Raw genomic sequence first — 13,415 nt, forward strand, 5'->3', positions numbered from 1 at the left:
GCAAGCAGCTAACCTTGAAACTTTCAACTCTCACAACTCCTCTTGTTAATTCTTGAAGAAATAAAATTTCAATGAACATTTGCTCACAAAACATCTTCCGTTGTATTCTATGAGACAAATGCCATACCGTACTGCAACTCAATTGATTGTAGACTGGTCAATAGTCTACAAATGTAACCAATTTAACTCTTCAAGGTTGAATATAATCTTCAGAGCAGAAGCTCTTAATTCCAGCATTCACTATGCTTTTTAATCCTTTTCTTAACTTGTCCTGCTAATATCAATGAATCATGCAGATATGCAGTAACATGTGTTGTCACCCAAACTAAAACAAAATAACTGAGCCCAGAACACACACACTCTTCCAACTCAAGCCTTCTTCTATTTCATTTGTGCACAAGGAGCATGGCCCCTGTCACCCACACTCTTCTGAAGTCTGAACAGAAAAAAAACTGCTATTTTTATAAAGAATTGGCTTATCAATTACCGATATTGACCATTTGGTAAATTGTATATGCCTGAATTCCTTACTTGCAAGGTAAATTACCATTCAGAATGGAGATTTTAGATGTCAATTGAAACTTCAAGCTGACAACCGATGATGCACAAACAGGAGGAAATCTACAGATGCTGGAAATCAAAGCAATCCATGCAAAATGCTGGAGGAACTCAGTAGGCCAGGCAACATGTATAGAAAAGACTACAGTCAACATTTCAGGCCAAGGCCCATCATCAAGACTGGAAAAAAAAGAGATGAGAAGTCAGAGCAATAAATTGGGGAGGGAGAGGAGGAAGGAACACAAGGTGATTGGTGAAACCATGAGAGGGGAAGCGGTGAAGTAAGGTGGGAAGTTGTTTGGTGAGATACAGTGCTGGAAAAGGGGGAATATGATAGGAGAGGACAGAAGGCCATAGAAGAAAGAAAAGGGGGGAGGAGCACCAGAGGGAGGTGATGGGCAGGTAAGGAGATAGAGTGAGAGAGAGATCGGGGGGGAAATGGAATGGGGAATAGTGAAGAGGAGGCAATTACTGAAAGTTCATGCCATCACGTTGGAGGCCACCCAAATGGAATATAAAGTGTGGCCTCATCACGACAATAGAGGAGGGCATGGACTGACATGTCGGAATGGGAATGGGAAGTAGAATTGAAATGGGTGGACACTGGGAGATCCCGCTTTTTCTGGCAGACAGAGCATAGGTGCTCAGAGAAGTGGTCTCCTAGTCTGTGTCAGGTCTAACTGATACACAGGAGGCCACACTGGGAGCCCCAGATACAGTAGATGACCCCAACAGACTCACAGGTGAAGTGTTGCTTCTCCTGGAAGGACTGTTTGGGGCCCTGAAGGGCAGTGAGGTAGTAGGTGTAGGGGCAGGTATGGCACTTGTTCCACTTGTAAGGGTAAATACCGGGAGGGAGATCAGTGGGGAGGGACAAGTGGACAAGTGAGTCACGTAGGGAGCAATCCCTGTGGAAAGCAGAAAGTGGGGGGGGGGTGAGGGAAAGATGTGCTTGGTGGTGGGAATCCCATTGAAGATGGCAGAAGTTATGGAAAATTATGTGCTGGATGCAGAGGCTGGTGGAGTGGTAGCTGACAGCTAATGATATTTTTAAGTTAGTAAAGCAATTATACCTTAGCTGTTGGGTGTATTTCACATCCCTCTGTCATTCCTCTAGCTCCTGTCTCCAACACCCCCTATTGTGTCAAGGGATGCTTTGTATTACGAAGACCTTTCTAGAAAGATCTCACTACAGAGGCCTCACTTGTCTGGTTTGAATACACACTACCACAGTCAATCCCACATATCATCTGGAATAAGCAGAGGTGTTTCCAGTGTCATTTCAAAGGTCTCCCTTGACTACTAATGTCCTAGGCTATTCTTGCCCAGACACTGTCTTTAATCCTTGCCTTAACACAACTTCCACACGTGCCCATATCTTTCACTTCAGTCTTCTTCAATACATTAACCTTTTGTTTTTTTTGTAAATAACTTTTTGAAACCGACATAACTTTTAACCTAAAATATGACAAAACAATTAGAATGCCAAAGGTCATAAGCAATCATTGGCTTTTGAAAAATTAGTCTGATTGAGGAAGATAGCAATTGAGATAACTGATAACTAACTCAGTTTGCTTCTCTAAATATCAATTCCAATTTGCCAATATATATGAGATGGGAATCGTGTACCAAGAATTGGAGATTTTTAAATCTTTCGCAATATTAACAAAGGACTGCATTCAAACATTGTGGAACTCTGTCCTTATTTCTTTCAATATTATCTCTTCCAAATTACAAATAATTAAATCTTAGTAGCTTTAAAATAACCAAAGAGGAAATAGAGAACTCTCAGGAAACTCTCAGGAAAAGAAACAAAACCAAGGCTTATAATTTCCGCCTTTAGAAACCTTTAAAAAAGTTAATTTCCACAGTGAAATAAAACCTTAACACTCACATTAAAAGCTAAAGGAAAATATTAGAAGATGAAGCCACAAACAACTCTTAAATCACATCTTAAAAAGGCACTGGCTCTTAAAATATGAGACTCTACAACTTAATTTCTTATTAAATAACACACAATCATTCCTTTAGTTGCATCATTCATTTTACATATTGGGTTTAGATGGAGCATATGATTGCTTCAGATTTCCTCCCAGCAAAGGCTTAAACATACGTAACTGCTTTTTGTAACTTCCTTTCCCTCTCAAGCTTATTCACTCTTCCTTTCTCTCTCATTCTGCCTCACCCACTCATTCCCTTTCTTTTCCTTTCTGCTTATAAATGAAAGAAACATCCAATGTTTAATTTAGATAGTACCTGTTGTTATTTCAAACTATCCCTTAGCACAGTATTTCTCATTTCCTTTCTCATTCTCGCTCACTCACACATTTTCTTCTCTCCCTCTCACACACACATACACATATTTTCTCTCTATCATCCTGTTTGAATCAATAGGAATGTCCTATGCCTGGTACCTTCTTACTTTAGACAAAAAAAACTATTCCAGTTTCATCCTTGAAGCACTGACTTACAAATACCCCGCATCATTTTTCACTTCCTCGCTAAGCATGACTCAAGTCTCAATGTCTCAAGTTTAATGGACTCAGGAGAGATGTGTAACCAAAAAACAGAGTTAATGTCACTTTTTTTAAGTCAAGGGAAAACATGCCTATGAAGGTTCAGAAGGGAGGATCAAGAGCACTGTAACTAAAACACTCTTGGTCAACACTACACAGGGTACTGGAATACATATTCTTGCTACAGTTCTGCCTACTATAATAATAGTTTTTAAGACTAGTAGAAAGGCAGAAAGGTGGCAGATGAGATTTGGTTGCAAGGTTGAAACCAGATTGAGATAATTAAAACCATGAAGGAAGTAGGAAAGGTACACAGAAAGAAACTGTTCCAAAGGCAGTTAAGTGAAGAGTAAGGAGATATAATATAGTCAGAGTGTTGTAGAGTTGTACAGCATGGAGATAGGCCATTTGATTGATCTCAGATCCATGCTGACCACTTGTATTAATCCCATCTTCCAGCGTAAGGCCCATAGCTTGCTCTTCCTAGGTGATTCAACTGCTCATCTAGACACTTCTTAAATGCTGTCAGCAACTCTGCCTGCACATGCTCTGAGGCCGTGTGCAGCTACTCACTGCTCTCCAGTTAAAAGATATCCCCCCCGCCCCCCCCCCCCCAGATTCCCTTGAAATCTATTATCCCTTACACTAAATCCATGCCTTCTAATTTTGTCTACTTCTGATACAGGATTAGGTTTCCTCAATTTGGATAGGTACAGGGAGCTTGGTAAAATAGATTGCTGTGCGGTAGGGTAATTCTAGCCAGTTTCTAGAGTAGGTTACATGGCCGGCACAACATTGTGAGGCGAAGGGCTGTAATGTGCTGTAGAGTTCTGTGTTTCTATGTTTAACATGTACATGCCCCTCATAATTTTATAGACACCAGCCCTCTCTTAATCTCTCCTGTTCCAGGGAAAACAAACACAGGCTTTCCTCATTAACTGAAATGCTCCATCCCAATGAATCTCCTCTGCACCATCTCCAGGGCATTCGTACCCTTCCTGTGCCTTGGTGACCAGAAATGCACACAGTGGTACTCTAGCTGAGGTCTGACCGATGTTTCATAAATTGGAACATCATCTCTGTGCTCTCCTATTTGACGTGCTGGCTAATGAAGTCCTGTATCCCATATATCTACGTAACTATGGGATCTATCTGCATTGCCACTTTCAAGGATCCTTGGACTCATACACCAGTGTCTTTCTGTTTCTCTGTACTCCCTAAGAGCTGATCGTTCAATTATAAACCTCAAAATGCATCATCTCATTTCTCAATCCATTCAATCAATACTTCAATCTCACCTGTATCTTAAGATTACCCTCCACTCCAATAACACCACCACCGTTTCTCAAGTAACTTGCAAATTTACTGTTCCTTTTTCAATATTTTTATTGATATTATATAAATTACATGAATACAAATACAAAATTCATAAGGATATAAGTAAATAATATGAATTACATTACATTTAAATCACAGTAATATGATCACAGTATCCCATATTCCAAAACAATCATGTATAAAAAATATTGAATTATGAAATGAAATAGAATAAAATAATTCTATTTTATTTTCAAAAATCTACCTCCACTACCAAAATGAGCTGGTTGGTAAAAAAAAAAAGAAGAAAAAAGAAAAATACCTTACCATATGATATTATAATAATAATAGCACAGATCCACACTTTAATAACAGTTCAAAGATTGTGAAAATAATTCTGAAAGGGTCCCCATAACATTAAGAAATCATGTTTCACTTGAGCAAGATCGCCCTCCTGGCCATAAGAGACATAAAGGCCAATACCCACAAATTAGATGGCTTCAATTTTGTAGTACTATCCTCAACAATATCAAACAAGGCAGTCAAAGGATTGGGCTTAATGCTGACATTGAAAAGTGCAGAAAAAGTTTGAAATACATCTTTCCAGAATTTTTTAAGGCTCAGACATGACCAAAACATATGAATTAGTGTGGCCACTCTATTAGTACATCTCTCACAGTAAGGGGAAATACCTGCATAGAAACGGGAAAGCTTATCTTTAGACATATGAACTCTATGTACCACTTTGAATTGTAATAAAGAATGACGAGCACATAATGATGAAGAATTAATCAATTTTAAAATAATCTTCCAGCTCTCATCAGATATGAAAATCTGTAAATCCTTTCCCCAGTCTTCTTTAATTTTATCTAAAAGGGCCATTTTCAGTCCCAACAGTAGACCATAAATGTAAGATATTGAACCGTTATCAAAGGGTTTCAGATTAAAAATTGTATCTATTATATTCTTATCTGGACTTGTAGGAAATGTAAGTAGTTGAGATCTTAAAAAATCTGTAATCTGCAAGTATCAATAAAAGCGAGTGTTGGAAAGGTGAAACTTCATTTAAAGTTGCACAAAAGAAGAGAGATTCCCTCCATCAAACAAATCCTGAAATCACTTAATACCCAATCTATCCCATTCTTTAAAAGATGAGTCAATTAAAGATGGATCGAGAAAACAATTAGAAAATATGGGACTTGAGAGAGAGAATCTCAATACAGGTGTCCCCCGCTTTTCGAACGTTCGCTTTACGAAACCTCACTGTTACAAAAGACCTACATTAGTACCCTGTTTTCGCTTTCAGAAGGTGTTTTCACTGTTACAAAAAAAACAGCGCACGAAAAAATCAGTGACGAAAAAAGGCAGCGTGCACCCCGAGCAGCCGCTCTCCCCCGGATTCAGAACGGCATTGCTTAAACACATTGCATTGAGCAGCCGTTAGCAAGATGAGTTCTAAGGTGTCAGAAAAGCCTGAAAGAGCTCGTAAGGGTGTTACACTTAGCGTAAAACTAGACATAATTAAGCATTTCGATCGTGGTGAACAAAGCAAGGACAAAGTGAATTTGGCTTGTGGAAGCTGACGAACATGATGTTGAAGAGGTTTTGGCATCCCATGACCAAGAACTGACAGATGAAGAACTGATACAATTGATAGAGGAAAGGATAACAATCGAAACCGAATGCAGTAGTGAAAGTGAAGCAGCTGCATGAGATTTTCGCTGCAATGATAAAGTACGACTTTAATTTTGAAAGGGTATGTAGGTTTAGGGGATATTTGCAGGATGGTTTGAGTGCTTACAAAGAAATGTATGATAGAAAAATGCGCGAGGCTCAGCAGTCAAGCAAGCCTTCCACATCAGCTACAGCAGACGACGAACCTCGACCTTCGACATCAAGCCGGGCAGTCATAGGAGAAGATGAGCTGCCTGCCCTGATCGACGATGAGATGACACCCCCGTGTCCCACCACCTCAACCTCTGGGCCCCAGATAGATACTGTACCGATTCGTGGAGAATGCAGCAGTAGCCGGGAGGCACACAGCACATCTTTAAGAAAAAAGCCCATGCAATCGGCAATCGCCTCTGATCTGCGCCGACATTTACGTGCCGGGCAGCACCTAATTAATTAGCATGTTTATTTCGGCTTTTTTCTTAAAGATGTGCTGTGTGCTTCCCAGCTACCGCTGCGTTCTTCGCGGCAATGTATCGGTTCGGCGGCCCGGGGGGTGAGGACCACTGCACCACCCCAACCTGCGACAACACAGTCTAACACACCATCATCAGTGTGCTCGGCGCTGTTTTCCCAATTCTGGTAAGTGATACTACATTGTACATACATTATTTCTACTTTATATAGGCTGTGTATTTTTACCTGTTATTTGGTAGATTTGGCAGCTTCATAGTTTAAAGGTTACTGGAGAGCGCGTTTATGCCAACAGCGCTTGCGTGAGATTTTCTGCCGAGAGTGCTTGCGTGAGATTTTTGCTATGGAGATCTGTGCAGGCAATCGTTATAGAGAAGTATTTCTACTTTGTATAGGCTGGGTATTTATCATATCATTCCTGCTTTTACTATACGTTACTGTTATTTTAGGTTTTATGTGTTATTTGGCATGATTTGGTAGGTTATTTTTGGGTCTGCGAACGCTCACAAAATTTTCCCATATAAATGAATGGTAATTGTTTCTTCGCTTTATGACATTCCGGCTTACGAACTTCATAGGAATCATAGGAATTCCGGCTTCATAGGAATGTTCTACCTTCGGGTGGCGGGGGAAACCTGTAAACCAAAATGTTTTCTAAACTGTAACCAAATCATCAATGTATGTTTAACCACCACATTGTCAATTAGTTTATTTAAAGATAAAGGAAGCGAGGATCCAAGTAAAGAAATAATGGAAAATTTTATAACAGAGTTGACAAAGAAACCCATATAGGGTAATTCTCATGGTTAATGTAATATATCCTCCAGAACGTAATATTACATATATTAACTGCCCAATATATAACCTAAAATTGGGTAGAGCAAATCCTCCATTCTGTTTGGTTTTTTGAAGGTGAGCTTTATTTATACGAGGTTTTTTCATTTTTCCATATATAGGAAGAAAGAATTGAATCCAAAGAGTCAAAAAAAGATTTAGGAATGAAAACAGGCACAGTTTGAAAAAGGTATATAAATTTAGGTAAGATATTCATTTTAATAGAATTGATTTGGCCAATCAATGATAAAGAGAGAGGCGACCAATTAGAGAGTGTTTTTTAACATAATCCAATCAACTTTAAAAATTTTCCTTAAATAAATTTTAATAATTCTTAGTAATTGTTACTTCTAAATACGTAAATTGTTTTCTTAAAATTTTAAAAGGAAGGTTAATATCAGTTGATCAGTTGGTATTAAGTTGTTTAAAGGAAACAGTTCACTCTTCTGTAGATTTAATTTATATCCTGAGAACTGACTAAAATTAGTCAGTAAACAGCACACAAATGGTAAGGAGGTTGTAACATTAGATATAAAAAGCAATAAGTCATCAGCATAGAGCAACACTTTATGAATAGTACCTCTCCTTAAAATACCAGTGATCTCTTTAGACACTTGAAAAGCAATTGCTAAGGGTTCTAATACCAAATCAAAAAGCAGAGGGCTCAAAGTACAACCTTGTCTAGTTCACGTTGGAGTTTAAAGGGTTTAGAATTCTGAAAATGAGTACGAACCTGAGCAGAGGGAGATAGATGAAGTAATTTAATCCAAAGAATAAAATCAGGTCCAAAATTAAATTTTTCTAAGGATGTAAATATAAAGTTCCATTCAACTCTGTCAAAAGCCTTCTCCGCATCCAAAGATATCACATATTCCGATACTTCCTTAGATGGAGAGTGCATAACATTTAACAAACACCATATATTAAAATGGGAATATCGATATTTAATAAATCCTGTCTGATCATCCGAAACTACAGAAGATATAATATTTTCAAGTCTGCGAGCCAACACTTTAGATAAAATTTTAGTATCAAAATTGAGTAAAGAGATAGGTCTATAGGAAGAACAGTCAGTCGGATTCTTATTCTTTTTGAGAATGAGTGAAATGGAAGCTTCGTAAAAGGACTGCTGTAGTCTTCCTACCTTAAAGGAATCAGTAAGGGTGGAACTTAAGTGTGGTATAAGCAAGGAGGAAAAAGCCTTATAAAACTCTCCAGAGAATCCATTGGGTCCTGGGGATTTCCCAGAATGCAATTAATTCTCTAATAGCCTGAGCAATTTTCTCCTGGGAAATACGTTGATCCAATTGCCTACAATCATCTAACAAGAGATTAGGAATATTTAATTGATCTAAAAAATAATTTATTGCAATATTATCATTAACAGAGTCAGAACTATACAATTTAGAACAAAATTCCCTATAAGTGTCATTAATTTCAAGGTGGTCAGTTGTCATGTGCTCATTAATTTTTTTTAATTTGCCGCTTGGCTGAAAATTGCTTCAATTGATTAGCCAGTAGCTTACCAGTTTTATCTCAGTGAATATAAAATTGACTTCTATCTTTTAAAAGCTGGTTTTCAACTGGATACCTTAGAATAAGATCATATTTAGTTTTAGTTTTAATATGTCTCTTATATGCTTCAGGATCAGGTACCGAAGCATATTTATGGTCCAGTTGCTTTAACTGATTGGCTAATTCATTCCTCTCTTTATTAGCTTTTTTAATGATGTTTGCAGTATAAGAAATAGCTTGACCCCAGATGTATGTTTTAAAAGTATCCCACATAATAAGGCTAGATGTCTCTTCCAACGTATCTTCTTCAAAAAAAAGAGTAATTTGATTCTCCATAAATTTAAAAAATCCTCATCAGATAATAGAGTTAAATTAAATCCCCAAAATCTACTCATGGGGATAGGACCAGGAAGATTTAAAGATAGAATTACAGGAGAGTGGTCAGAAATAGCTATCTCTTTACATTCGATCGATCGGACTAATGGAATCATTTGACTGTCAATAAAAAAACAGTCAATCCTGGTATAAGAACAATGAACATGAGTGAAAAATGAGTACTCCTTGTCCGTCGGATGGAGAAAACGCCAAGCATCAACTATACCATATTTAGTTAGAAAAGATTGGATAAACAAAGCTGATTTATTAAGTGTGGCTGGATTAGTAGATGAGTGATCTATTACTGGATCTAACCAGCAGTTAAAATCTCCTCCCATCACAAGCTGGTAAGTACATAAATCTGGCAAAAATGAAAATAGACGTTCAAAAAATCCTGAATCATCTACGTTGGGGGCATATACATTAGCAAAAACAATCAATTTACTGTCTAAATTCCCTGATACAATAGCAAATCAACCATTAGGGTCTGAAACAACTTTAAGCTGAATAAAGGAAACTGTATTATCTACAAAAATCGAAACTTCACGTGATTTTGCATTAAACAAAGAATGGAATTGAATATCCTTCCACTGAGTAAAAAAACATAAGCTATCACAGTTGCGTATGTGAGTTTCTTGTAAAAAAAATAATGGGTGCTTTTAATTTTTTAATATAAGCAAACACTTTGTTCCTTTTGATGGGGTGATTCAGCCCTTTCACATTCAAACTAAATAAGTTAATATTTCGAACCATTTTAAATACCAATCAACATGTAATTAAAAGATCTGGCCATAAGTTATTAAAACTAGAAAGGAAACCGTAAAGTAAGGTATTCAAACAACAATCATATATTCAACCCAACACAGCTCCCAGAGGAAAATAGGCCTTATCTCCTCCCCCACCCAAAGCGAGACAGCTGACCAATAGACAGTCAGTGAGCTAAGAACTAAGTACCCGCCCCAAAAAATCCTGTTGACAGAAAAAAACTCCAGTCCTGGAAGGTCATTATGTCCCTGCCAAGACACAACATAAAAAGGAAAATAACCCAGTATTCAAAAATATGAAAGGATCAGTTTAAAGAAATTCAAAGAAAGCTGTATTAAAATAAAGCCTCAAAAAAGGATAAAATAAAGAGGTATCAAAAAAAACATAACAAAAGACAATATATGAACAGCCAAAATGTAAGCTTAATGAAACCTTATTTCAAATTCATATTAACAGAAGAAAAAACTTGATCAAATAAGAAATATAACAGTTTTAGACTTCATCCTTCAGAAACCCTTCTGCATCTTCAACCGACTTCATTCTTTTTCTCAATCCATTCTTCAAAACAATACTCAGATGGGCGGGGAACTGAAGGGATGGTTTATATCCTTTGTTGTAAAATTTCAGCATAACTTCTTTATACTTCATGCGATCAGCCATAACTTCAGGCGAATAGTCTTCCACAAATCTAACCTTGTAATTTTGGAAATTAATCATTCCTTGTCACCAGGTATGGCAAATTAAAAGGTCCTTAATATGAAATTCATGAAAGCTTTGTACGACCGATCTGGGTTTCGCCGCCGAGGACAGCGGCTTCAAAGTCGGGGAGCGATAAGCTCGATCAAGCTTCAGCTCGGAAGTGAATAAAGCAGGGAAATGCTGCTTCAGAAAGTTTGCAAAAAACTTTGTAGGGTCAGCGCCTTCAATTGATTCTCCAAGACCCAGGATTCGCAAGTTATTTCTCACAACACGCTGGAGGAACTCAGCAGGTCGGGCAGCATCCGTGGAAACGATCGGTCGACGTTTCGATCCGGAACCCTTCATCAGGACTGTAGGGGGGAGGGGGCAGAGGCCCTATAAAGAAGGTGGGGGGAGGGTGGGAAGGAGAAGGTTGGTAGGTTCCAGGTGAAAAACCAGTAAGGGGAAAGATAAAGGGGTGGGGGAGGGGAGGCAGGGAGGTGATAGGCAGGAAAGGTGAAGAAAGAATAGGGGAAAACACAATGGGTAGTAGAAGGAGGCGGAACCATGAGGGAGGTGGTAGGCAGCTGGGGGAGGGGGCAGAGTGACATAGAGATAGGGGAAGGGAGGGGGAGGGAATTACTGGAAGTTGGAGAATTCTATGTTCGTACCAAGATTATGCAGATCCACAGATTATTTTGTGTTTGCAAGTTATTTCTCCTGTTTCTATTTTTGAGACTGATAATCCTTTTCAGCATTTTATCGTTGGATAAAGATAACTCTTTGCAGAGTTTAATTGTATCTTCAACGTCCTCTTCAAGTGTCATTAGCTTCGCAGTATTTTCCTGAATTCGGTTCTCATGCTCAGATAAAGCTTGTTGAATTGTATCCAATTTGCCGTTAAGTCACTGAAGCTCCTCAGAAAATTCCGATTTTTGCCGTTTACGGAAGTCACTGATTGAATCCAAAGTGACTGGGGATTCACTTTCTATTTCTCCTTCATTTGCAAACACTTTGGTTCTTTTCCCAGCCATAGTAAAGCAATATTGAAGTATTATAATAAGGTTTCAGAAAAAAGACTGGTAAGAGACAATTAAGTAAACAGGGTAGGAGCAATCGAAAAACTATGTTACTCCATCAGCTGCCAACAGGGCTCTGAAGCAAATTTACTGTTAATGCATCCAATGCCCAAATCTAAATAATTCATGCATATTACTAACAGCAAGAGTTCTAGTGCCAATCCCTGTGCGGTTACGTTTCACACAGACATCAGATCACAAATGCAAGCCTTGACCATAACCCTCTATCTTGCATGACCAAGCCAATTTCGGATCCACTTTATCAACTTGTCCTGGATCCCATGGGTGTTAACCTTTTGGACCAGACTCCAACATGTGTTCTTGACAAGAGCTTTGATATTATCCAGATCGATGACACTGCCCTCATCCATACACATTGTTACTGCTTCAAAAAATGCGTTCAGATTGGTCAGATTAGGCCTGCTTTGGATAAAGACATACTGGCTTTCGAGTGATCATTCATACTGTCCCTATTAGGCTTACAGGTTTGTAATTACCAGGCCCTATTTTCCTTCTTGAACAGAGGAACTATATTTGCCATCCTGCAGTCATCTAACCTCACTTGTAGCCAGAACTTCAGTCAAAGTCCCCGCAACCTTCTCCCTTGCCACCATAGATAAATCTCATCTGGCCTGTGAATTTATCCAACCTTTGGCCATTGTGTAGCTCATCTTCAATTATAGAAAAATGTGCCAGATTTTCATCTTCCCCTTCTCTGAAAGTCTCTTTCCACTACAAAGTCTGTTTCCTTTGTAAATACCAATGAAGAGCACTCATTTAGGACCACACCTATACTTTCTGGCTCCATGGTTATATGTAAAGGTGACTAGCAAAGGAATTACAAGATCACGGTCCTTAACAAAAGAATGATGTTACAAATGTATTTTTTTCTGCACAATGAATTGTTGGAAGCACCGATATACAAGACATCCTACAACACGTTGATGACACCACAATTTAGAATACTATGTACCATTCTAAACGAAGGAATCAGAATCAGCTTTAATATCACTGGCATGCATCATGAAATTTGTTGCTTTGTAGTAGAAGTACACTACAATACATAATAATTTTTATACTGTAAATTACTGTAAGCATATATATAAAGTAAATTAAGAAAGTAGTTCAAAAATAGAGCAACAAATTAGTGAGGTAGTGTTCATGGGAAAGAAGCTGTCCTTGAAATGTTGAGTGTGTATCTTCAGGCCCCTGTACTTCCTTCTTGATGGTAGAAATGCAAAGAGGGCACATCCTGGGTGATGGATGTCTTTGATGGTGAATGTCCTTAATGGTCGATGTCATTAATGATGGATGTCTTTGATGGTGGATGTCATTGATGGTGGATGTCATTGATGATGGATGTCTTTGATGGTGGATGTCATTGATGATGGATGTCGTTGATGATGGATGTCGTTGATGGTGGATGTCATTGATGGTGAATGTCCTTGATGGTGAAGGTCCTTGATGGTGAAGGTCCTTGATGGTGAAGGTCCTTGATGGTGAATGTCATTGATGATGGATATCCTTGATGGTGGATGTCTTTGATGGCAAATGTCATTGATGATGGATATTCCTCAGCCCGAAATGTCGACTGTACCTCTTCCTATAGATGCTGCCCAGCCTGCTACGTTCA

The sequence above is a fragment of the Mobula birostris genome, chromosome 15, assembly GCF_030028105.1.
Source record: "Mobula birostris isolate sMobBir1 chromosome 15, sMobBir1.hap1, whole genome shotgun sequence".
NCBI classification, from domain to species: domain Eukaryota; kingdom Metazoa; phylum Chordata; class Chondrichthyes; order Myliobatiformes; family Myliobatidae; genus Mobula; species Mobula birostris.